We start from the raw sequence: 11719 nt of genomic DNA on the forward strand, positions 1-11719 counted from the left end.
AACATAAAGTTGTTTCAAATCATTAGTTTATTATTATATTTTTTTTCAATTACACAGAAAAAGGTGGAATTTTGGAAGGTTGAAAATTTTGTTGGTTGAATATTACCTCTTTTTTGAGTAATTTTACAAAAAAAATGTTAAAAAGGTGAACCTGACGAAAATCTACCAACAACTGTTAAAAATTTACAAGTTCCTGATACAATATCACACATTTCTTTTTGACACAAAATCTGTCATCATTCCCTGATGAATATTACCATCATTGTTATTCTGTGTAGCGAATACTCAATATTGTATTCCAAATAATTGTTTAAGGTCTACTGGAAATATTGCTAGTAACTGGTACAAGTTCTGCAAAAAGTAAAACGTAATCAGAGAAGTGCTTTCATCTGAAGACAAGATTCCTGCTGTGAGAAAAAAAAAATCCAGAAAACTTGAAACTGCCGCGTGGCAATCATTTATTAACTTCAGCCCATAAAAAAACAACGTTATCGAAAGCTGCAAGAAACTGGCAAATTCCCGTTTCTCTGAAAACTTCGCGGCGGAAAATGTTCAGAACAAAAAGTGCACCATCCCGTCACTCAACTTGATGACTGATGCATGACTATCAGGAAAAATCTGCGTGAATCCTTTCTTTTTTGAATGCAAAAAAAAATCGAACAGGGAGGACCAGCTCCTTTCGTCATGTCACGTATGGGACGGGGTAATTTCAACTCCGGAGAGATAATAAAGGGCAGGACTGCTGCAGCGGAGCCTCGAAAAAGGATGCGTCATTTGCGTCACGCTGCGAAATTAAGTGCACTCACGCAGATCCCATAACATGTCGATGGCAATAAAATCGCATCTTGAAAGACGCATCAACCTACGATGATGGAACGATCTGAGCGGTACCTGCCCCGAAAAAGGACAGACGTCTGTCCCGGGTAGAGGACCATCCCCGAATTAGATCGTATCGAATCCTTTTTCAAGAAGTTGTTTTTTTTTGGGGTAAAACCCATCGAAATCAAATTCGCACATCTTGTCTAGGGAAGGTCCTTTGACGCATCCTTCAAGTCATCGACGGGAGGTACGAAACCATTAAACTGCTAATAAATAATAATGATGAAGACAATTACGAATCTAAACGGTTCCATCCGAAGGACAGAACGGGTTGAGGTCGCAGATTCCGGAATCGATTTGCCTTGAAATGATCGGCGGGCAGAGACACACACACATAACTGTCTATCACATGTCATAAGTTATGCATGTTATTGGTGACGACGGACGGGCTTTGCCAATCGTATCGTGTTTCGGTTTGTCGCGATGGAACATTATTGCACTGAACGAAAGGATATATCTGTGAGAATAATTTATTCCTCCCTAGCTATTTGGGGAGGACATTGGTGCCTTCTACGAGAGAAATAACGGATGCAAATCGGAATGTTCACACAGACCGGAAACATGTGTGTGATGACATTTTGACAGACAAAAGCAGTAAATTTTCTTTAATGTAGATCGATAGATAAATTAAGATTGCAAACCTTTGAAGATAAGATGTCAATTTCTTTAGAAATATCAGGAAAAATGAGATAAATATATCATGTGAATTTATTGATTCTTAAAAAAAAAAAAATGATGATGATTATTTTTGACGTTGAATCATAAGGTTATCAGTGATAATGTCATTGGCAATAAACTTATCCGCGATAATTTATGATAATTCATTAAGGTGATACGGGAAGGCAGCGCCATGTTGATTTCACGTTTCGAGTTTTTGGAAGCACCTTTAAGGAACAAACCTGTTCTGTCTGTTGCAGACGATAAATTTAAAAATAGCATGCAATCTGTCGAGTTTTGAAAGCACCTTCAAGGAAAATGCCGTAACATACGAAGTTCTAATATCTGCAGACGCTAAATAGGTCGATAGCAAGCAATCTGTCAAGTGAAGAAATTGATTACAGGTGAACAGAAGTTGTACAAGAACTGGCATCCCGTTTCACCTTAAACTAACAAAATTCGTAAAATGTGAGATGTAATGTTGAGCTGTGCTTCAAAATTGTATTGAGTTTTATTAAACCTGTTTTATAAAACATGGTGTTGTTGTTATTTTATTTTTTTTTATTGTTAACGGCCCTAAGTTAGGCCATGACTATTTTTGTTTTAGAAACGACACTCGAAGAAAACGACAACTGGTAGTACAGAGAAACCTCTTTTTACGCGGTGGCGTTACGCTTTTTGTTTCGTCAATTGCTCTTAAACGGTGCCACGATATCTCGAGATGGGATGGACCAAATTGGCTGAAAATTGAGGTGAAGACTCTCAAGACATATCCCGTGTGCATGACGAAGCCCAATTTTTGAATTTTGCTTTTTTTAAATACAAAAATCAAAAACTGACGATTTTTTATATGAAAACCACAAAAATAATTTTATCTTTTTTTAAAATTAACTTTTTGAAAATCCCCCTTCGTCATGCTCACGGGAATAGTTTGACGAGTCTTCACCAAAATTTTGAGCCGATTTGGTCAGAGCAGTGTTGAGATATCTTGGCAACTTCAAATAGCTATATCTTGGCAACGTTACAACCAAATGGCTTCAAATTTTTTTTGTTAGTAAATGAAAATGTATATTTTAATGCCCTGAAAACAGATTTAAAAAAAGTTCAAATGTGTGCTCAATCAGCCTTTGACATTTTTGCCGATTTACATGTATGTAACCCCTTAAAATAATTCAATTTACACATTTAAATCTGAAATTCTTATTGAAGATTTGTTACTATGATACAAGTCACCATAGAAAATAAATACCTATTCAGAAATAATGGAAATTCATCAGATTCCGATTTTAGTGGTACCGTAAACCGGGGTGACACTGATAGAATTTCGATTTATTTTTGGAATATTTTTTAACTAGTAGGGTTTATCTTAAGATTATTATTTTTAAAACATGTACTGGGGTAGGCCACACAAGGTGCATGAACTATTTTTGATAAAAAGTTTTTTCAATAGTGTTTAAAAGAATAGTTACATCGAAAATTCTTATTTTGTATTCCGGGGTGACTTTTGATAGTCATAGTTATTCTTGTAAAAATTAGATTTAATGTGTTCAAATTTTTATTTTTAAGTCAATTCATCACTAAGGTTGCTTATACAGTTTTAAAGAAAAAAAAAATCAATATTTATAATAAGCTTACTAAGTTTCTAAGGTTTTTAACAAAATACTTATACATTTTCGGTAAAATTGTTGAAAAATCAGAATTTTGCCTAAAATTCGTTGAAACTAGTTTTGTTTATATAATTATCGAATCATATTGCACATTAAACTGAAATCGAAGCAAGAATCAAAAGTTTTCAAATTTTATATGAAATTTGTTCTACTGAAAATGCCTGTAAGATGGGAGAATTTTTAGAATTATATTTCAAAAACACATATTATTTATTATTTAAAAACTTATTTAACTTTCTCCTACACCCAAAGGAAAAATATATCTCAAAATCTGCAACAGTGGATTTGCTGCAGAAAATGTCACATTTTATAACATTTTTTGCAGCAAGCCCGTAGATCATTTTTGCCCGCGTGTAAACATTTCAGCGATCTGCAGTTCTCACCAACACATATAAAGCTGGTGCGTCCCCGAGCAACACTCCAGAAAGAAGAATATGTTGGTGCTCTGTCTCTCACACTTCATCAAGCGTCCATGGCGCGGTGGTAGCGTGTCGGATCAATAACCAAGAAGTTGGTGGTTCAATCCTCGTTCTGTTAAGGGTTTTTATTGTGAAATACAACCAAAAAGCTGTCGGTAATGTCGATAATTGTCGGTAACGGGCAAAAATGTCATACCCCTATATCGCAAAAAATGCATGAGGACAGTTTTCATGCAGATTCTGATATACTTTCATGCCGCCATGCATCACAATCATGCGACCGCCGTTAACCCACACGGGTAACTCACCGCTGTGAAAACTGAAAGATTATCGCCGAAGTAGCTCTACGTTTCCCATATATCGTATATGTACCGAAAATGCAGTAAATACAGTATACCTTCTACGGGATACGTAGAGTTACATCGGCGATTAAAATTAAAATTTTGTTTTAAGGGGTTACATACATGTAAATCGACAAAAAAGTCAGAGGTTGGTGTGAGCACACATTTAATTTTGTTTAAAATCTGCGTTCAGGGCATTAAAGTATACATTTTCATCTATTATCAAAACAAATTTGAAAATATTTGGTTGTATCATTGCCGAGATATAGCTATTCGAAGTTAGCAGTTTCAAAAAACGGGTGCCACGATATCTCAACACTGCCTTGCCCAAATCGGCTAAAAATTTGGGTGAAGACTTATTAAACCGGTCTTGTGTGCATGACGAAGGCCGATTTTCAAAAAACTTATTAAAAAAAAAAGATAAAAATATTTTTGTGTTTTTTATATAACAAATCGTCAGTTTTTGATTTTTTGTATTTTTTAAAAAAGCAAAATTTCAAAATCGGGCTTCGTCATGCACACGGGATATGTCTTGGGAGTCTTCCCCCCCCCCAAATTTCAGCCAATTTGGTTCATCCCTTCTCGAGATATCGTGGCACCCGTAAATCAACTCGGTGTTTAGAGAAAAACGCTCAGAAAGTTTGACAGCTCGCTTTGCGCATGGCAAAATTGTGAACTTAAATCGTCTCTTACTCAGTTCAGTAACGAAATATCTTCATGAAACTTTCAGGAGTGATTGAAAATCATCTTTTTAGTCAATTTAGTGAATTTTCTGAAATATGAAATTTTATGATTTTCTACATGTATGTAACCCCTTAAGTAAAATAATATCCCTTCTGGTTTAATTCAGATTCGAAAATTACATGAAATTTTCCCTAAAATTACATGTTAGAAAAACATACTTTTTTATGTATTTTTTTGAATGCTCTCCTCATACAACATTCTTCTCCAAGACCTGTGGGTTTTCGTGTGGGGAATGGTTTCTTGCTTTCAGTATGATGAATTTTGCTAGCTTATCGTGTTGATTTCTAAAATTATAATAATCAGTCAAATTTCAATCAACTATAGTAACAAACAGCCCCAAGCACTTAACGCGTTCCCACCAAATGAGATGTTACCATCTTCCACGTATTATGGGATTTGTTTTGGTACATTATCATACAAACAACTGTTATTATTGTAATGAAATTATCCATTCAGAGAGAGCCAGTGTAGCATAAATTGAAAACATTTCGCTGCCAGGCAAAACAGATCCATCCATTCAAGAATCCAGCCTCCAGCGGGCAATCATCCTAGCTTCCAAGTTTCAAATTAAATCTGCATATTTTGTATCATAAATTTTCCCCATCTCACAACAACGCACTCCCCTCCAACTACCTCCGAGCAGCCGTTACAAAGAGTTAGAGAAAGGGTTGCGAGTGCGGGTCGCATCGCGTGTCCTCAAATTTGAATACCTCCTGACAGGATCCGCTGCGGATCGCAACTTGCGCGCGCGGATGCGTCGTTAATTACGGCTGTGACACAATTTAGGCCTTAACCCTTTTTTCGAAAAGATGCACCTCGAAGTTTGTGTTCTAATCGAGTGGAGTTGTGTTTTCGGTGGAGAGTGGAAAAAAAGCGATCGAACAGAAAAACGACAATTATAATTATTTATTAGCTAGAAGCTGTCATTTTGGGCGTTTTTTGTTCGAAAAGAGTGAAGAACAAAAAACTACTCCTGTAAAGCCATAACCAGTAATTTACGGTCAGAGGAAGCAAACTTCAAGTTTTTTTTTGAAAAACGCGAAAGAAAACAAAAGGGTCTAACACGCCATGAAGCAATTGAAGGCTTGTGGCAATTCTCGGAGGAAAAAAAGTCTAACTCTTACGATTTTCTCGCTATTCCTGCGCTAAAATTATATTATAAATTACAGAAATGCAACAAAAAAACTTCACGCGAAAAAAACGCACATTTTACCCCATTTCTCGACAATTTCTTCTCCGTTTGCCGGTTTTCAGAGGGGCTGCTGAAGAGAGGGTAACTTTCTGTCAGCGCTGAAGATATAAATGTCAATGGAATTGGTGGGACAGGACAAGACAACGAAATGATGCCATAGATCAAAATAATATGAATACACGAACTGCGCGATGCGACAGAATCAGTCAGAGACATCGTGCTGAGACTGGGATTGGAAGTCGTGGAGGCAAAAAACTCATCAATCTGACAGCCTTTTTTGTGTTAAAAGACGTGCTTTCCAATTGGGATGAAGAAATGATTCTAGCTCCCGGTGTGAAGTATTGTCGGCACATATGTAACGAAGAATATTGATGATTATAAAAGGTTTCTTTAAAACAATTTAAGATTTTCTAAATAATTTCATAAATTTAATGAAATGAGCATGAGCATGAGCATGAGCATGAGAGACCACCCATGGTTGTCCTTCTCCGTTGCTGAACAGGACCGTAATATCCCATCAGCACAACCGGTCACACACTTCAACGATCAAATGATGTTTCCCTTATCAACAGCATGCATGAATGCGCTGAAAAGATAAAACATCACGATCATCAAAACTAGAGTCGGTGCGAACAGGAAACAGTCGTTGGCCACCAACGGCGCCCGCCATGTCAGTTTGTAGATCTCGAGGGGATGGGACGGGAATGTTAGTTAGCACAGGCTGCTACCAAGGGTGGGTTCTATACGATATCCACACCCCCGCGTGTGCCGGAAAACTACTTCTACTTGGGATTTTGTTAGTGGGGAAGGGTAATGACCAGGATTCATCATAGAGGATGATGATGTGGCCCAATAATCAATGAATTTCGTTAAATAAGGTGATGTATTATGTATTCTCAAGGCAAACAATGCGGATGAGACCATTCCCGGTTATTTGGTGTTGAGTTTAGCATAAATGATTCAATCTTAGACAGCCGACTGTGGAAAGATATAATCAAAATTATGTGTGTTTAAAAGGTGAAATATTAAACTCAGCGTTACATATTTACGTAGAGTTGACCTGAGACTATTTATACTTTTAAATTATTATAATATGAGCGACCAATAAATGACTGATGTGTTATGATGTTATCTGAAGGACTTGAACAATCGCGTTGAAACAATATTTGTCGCCGCGATTCGCGGGAAACGAATAGTCGAATTGAATGATAATTTATGTTTGGCTAACGCAATTTAAAACGAATCTTCCCGTGAAACAATTACAAATCATAGAACAAAGAAACCCGGCTGTGATGTGTATCAAATACATGACTAACGAGAAAAACACACTGACGACGATCGACGAAAACGGAACGCGAAAAAAAAAATGCGTCCCGACGGACAGGCACCGCGAAACGGACTGACTCAGCTCTGCTGTCATCGTGACAACCAGAGCTAGCCGCACCTTCACACACACGCACGCACTCATCCGAAATACACACCGACGACGATCGACGAAAACGGAACGCGAAAAAAAAAATGCGTCCCGACGGACAGGCACCGCGAAACGGACTGGCTCAGCTCTGCTGTCATCGTGACAACCAGAGCTAGCCGCACCTTCACACACACGCACGCACTCACCCGAAATACACACCGACGACGACCGACGAAAACGGAACGCGAAAAAAAAAATGCGTCCCGACGGACAGGCACCGCGAAACGGACTGGCTCAGCTCTGCTGTCATCGTGACAACCAGAGCTAGCCGCACACACACTCACGCACTCATCCGAAATACACACCGACGACGATCGACGAAAACGGAACGCGAAAAAAAAAAATGCGTCCCGACGGACAGGCACCGCGAAACGGACTGACTCAGCTCTGCTGTCATCGTGACAACCAGAGCTAGCCGCACCTTCACACACACGCACGCACTCACCCGAAATACACACCGACGACAATCGACGAAAACGGAACGCGAAAAAAAAAATGCGTCCCGACGGACAGGCACCGCGAAACGGACTGACTCAGCTCTGCTGTCATCGTGACAACCAGAGCTAGCCGCACCTTCACACACACTCACGCACTCATCCGAAATACACACCGACGACGATCGACGAAAACGGAACGCGAAAAAGAAAAAAAAATGCGTCCCGACGGACAGGCACCGCGAAACGGACTGGCTCAGCTCTGCTGTCATCGTGACAACCAGAGCTAGCCGCACCTTCACACATACGCACGCACTCATCCGAAATACACACCGACGACGATCGACGAAAACGGAACGCGAAAAAAAAAAATGCGTCCCGACGGACAGGCACCGTGAAACGGACTGGCTCAGCTCTGCTGTCATCGTGACAACCAGAGCTAGCCGCACCTTCACACACACGCACGCACTCATTCGAAATACACACCGACGACGATCGACGAAAACGGAACGCGAAAAAAAATGCGTCCCGACGGACAGGCACCGCGAAACGGACTGACTCAGCTCTGCTGTCATCGTGACAACCAGAGCTAGCCGCACCTTCACACACACGCACGCACTCATCCGAAATACACACCGACGACGATCGACGAAAACGGAACGCGAAAAAAAAATGCGTCCCGACGGACAGGCACCGCGAAACGGACTCAATTTCATAAATTTAATGAAATCGCCTAAAATTAGGATATTTTGTTTAAATATAATTTACTTTAGCACTAATTTTAAATAATTATTTTTTTTAACATTTACATGTTCCTAAAGGATGATTTAAAGTCTTTTAAAAGTTAATATTCAACATCGAACAACAATTTTTTTAAACATTCGAAAAAACCATTAACTTTTGGTGAAAAATTTAGCGCACCAAATAAAAAAATACACAAGCTAAACAATGCAGCTTGAAAAAAACTATGAAAAGCATAATAAAATGTCAAGTTTCAAGGTTTATATCGAAGATTTAAAAGCATAACGTATTTACAAAAATATTAAAATACGATTATAGTTATCCAACAGTAATTTAAAAAATCGTAATAATTAACAAGGTATTTTTTAAAAGAAAAAAAAACGGAAGTATACCTTTTCTGTTTTACAATATGATAATCTCATTTTTTGCAGGTGGAATGTTCAAAATGAATGAAGTTTCAAATTATTGCTGAGAAAACGAGTCATGTTTTTTTTACCAGCGAATAAATAAAATAATTTTTAATAAGATTTTATTTTTTGATCCTTTCTTATTTGCATCTTTTTGTGGAGTTTAAAACTGAAGTAGCTATTTTAAATTTGCTACATTTCATGCCTGAAAATTATTTCGGACGTTACTTTAAATAGTTAATATTACCACTTAATTAATTATTCCTAATCAATAAGATTCAAGTTTTATTTACATTCTCACTTTTAGAAAAAGTACTGAGCAGTTCTCTAGGATTTCGGTCATTCGATTATTTTTTTGTATTTTTTAATCTGACTGAAACTTTTTGGATGCCTTCGGTTTGCCCAAACAGCCATTTTGCATCATTAGTTTGTCTATATAATTTTCCATACAAATTTGGCAGCTGTCCATACAAAAATGATGTATGAAAATTAAAAAATCTGTATCTTTTGAAGGAATTTTTTGATCGATTTAGTGTCTTCGGCAAAGTTGTAGTTATGGATACGGACTACACTGAAAAAAATGATACACGGTAAAAAAAAAATTGTTGATTTTTTTATTTAACTTTTTATCACTAAAACTTGATTTGCAAAAAAACACCAAAAAATGCCAACTTTTCAGAAATTTCCAGGTTGTGCAAAAAATCATTGAGCGATCATTGGTCGCAAAAGTTTTTCAACTTCATTTTTCGATGTAAAATCAAATTTGCAATCAAAAAGTACTTTAGTGAAATTTTGATAAAGTGCACCTTTTTCAAGTTAAATCCATATTTAGGTGATTTTTTTGAAAATGGTCGCAGTTTTTCATTTTTTTAAATTAGTGCACATGTTTGCCCACATTTGGAAAAATATTTTTGAAAAGCTGAGAAAATTCTCTATATTTTGCTTCTTTGGACTTAATTGATTCAACCTTTAGTTGCTGAGATATTGCAATGCAAAGGTTTAAAAACAGGAAAATTGATGTTTTCTAAGTCTCACCCAAACAACCCACCATTTTTCAATGTCGATATCTCAGCAACTAATGGTTCGATTTTCAATGTTAAAATATGAAACGTTTGTGAAATTTTCCGATTTTTTTGAAAACAATATTTTCAAAATTTTCAAATCAAGACTAACATTTCAAAAGGGCCAAACATTCAATATTACGCGCTTTTAAAATGTTAGTCTTGATTTGAAAATTTTAAAAATATTGTTTTCGAAAAGATCGGAAAATTTCACAAATGTTTCATATTTTAACATTGAAAATCGAACCATCAGTTGCTGAGATATCGACATTGAAAAATAATGGGTTGTTTGGGTAAGACTTAGAAAACTTAAATTTTCCTGTTTTAAAACTTTGCATTGCAATATCTCAGCAACTAAAGGTCGTATCAACAAAGTCCGAAGAAGCAAAATATAGAAAATTTTCTCAGCTTTTCAAAAATATGTTTTCCAAAAGTGTACAAACATGTGCACTAATTTAAAAAAATGAAAAACTGCAACTATTTTCAAAAAAGTCACCTAAATATGGATTTAACTTGAAAACGGTGCACTTTATCAAAATTTCACTAAAGTACTTTTTGATTGCAAATTTGATTTTACATCGAAAAATGAAATTGAAAAATTGTTACGACCAAAATTTCGATTTTTTTTTTAAAAATCAGTATTGATTTAAAAATTCATGACTCGGTCAATGATTTTTTGCAAAACCTGAAAATTTCTGAAAAGTTGGCATTTTATGTCCTCTAAAACATATCAAAAAATAAAAAAAAATTAAAAACAGTGTTTTTTTGCAAATTAAGTTTTGGTGATAAAAAGTTAAATAAAAAAATCACCAATTTTTTTACCGTGTATCATTTTTTTTCAGTGTAGTCCGTATCCATACCTACAACTTTGCCGAAGACACCAAATCGATCAAAAAATTCCTTCAAAAGATACAGATTTTTTAATTTTCATACATCATTTTTGTATGGACAGCTGCCAAATTTGTATGGAAAATTATATGGACAAACTAATGATGCAAAATGGCTGTTTGGGCAAACCGAAGGTACCAAAAAAGTTTCAGTCGGATTAAAAAATACAAAAATTAAAATTGAAGAAAAAAGACCGATTATGTAGAGAATTGCTCTACTTTGAAGAAGATCAAAAATTGCTCAAGTCTTTGTAATGATTGATTGTAAATTGAGTTCAACATTTAAAAAATCTTGCTACATGAAAATCAACTGCAAAAATTTAGTAAAATTGTTTTGCGAGTGTCAATATGTTAACATGATAATGTTATTCATAACTATTATTTATAACTTTATGCTAGCCACAATTATTGAAATTCATCAATAATGTTTTTTGAAGGCTCTGTGTGTTTAAGTTGCTTGTCTAAGTTTACTTTCACTTGTTTGTATTGGTAAAAATATCAAATAAAATATTGTTCGATTTTTCCTTATGTATACAATTGTTCTGTGATACAAACAAAATTACACCAATTTATCCTGTTGTTTCTAAGATAATACAATGTTTCTTACAAAAATTTGAACACATTTGATGAAAATAGTTCACACAATTTACACATTTGAATTCAATTCAATTAAATTATTAAAAAGTATTGTTACACTCATAAAAGTTACCTTAGAACTTAAACATGTTTGTTAAAAGTTACTATTTTTGGAAGCACAATTATACAATACTTTTTTCAAAAATAGTAGTAGTCCTATATAGGACCTACTCTATAACA

Source organism: Culex pipiens, chromosome 2, assembly GCF_016801865.2.
Source record: "Culex pipiens pallens isolate TS chromosome 2, TS_CPP_V2, whole genome shotgun sequence".
NCBI lineage: Eukaryota > Metazoa > Arthropoda > Insecta > Diptera > Culicidae > Culex > Culex pipiens.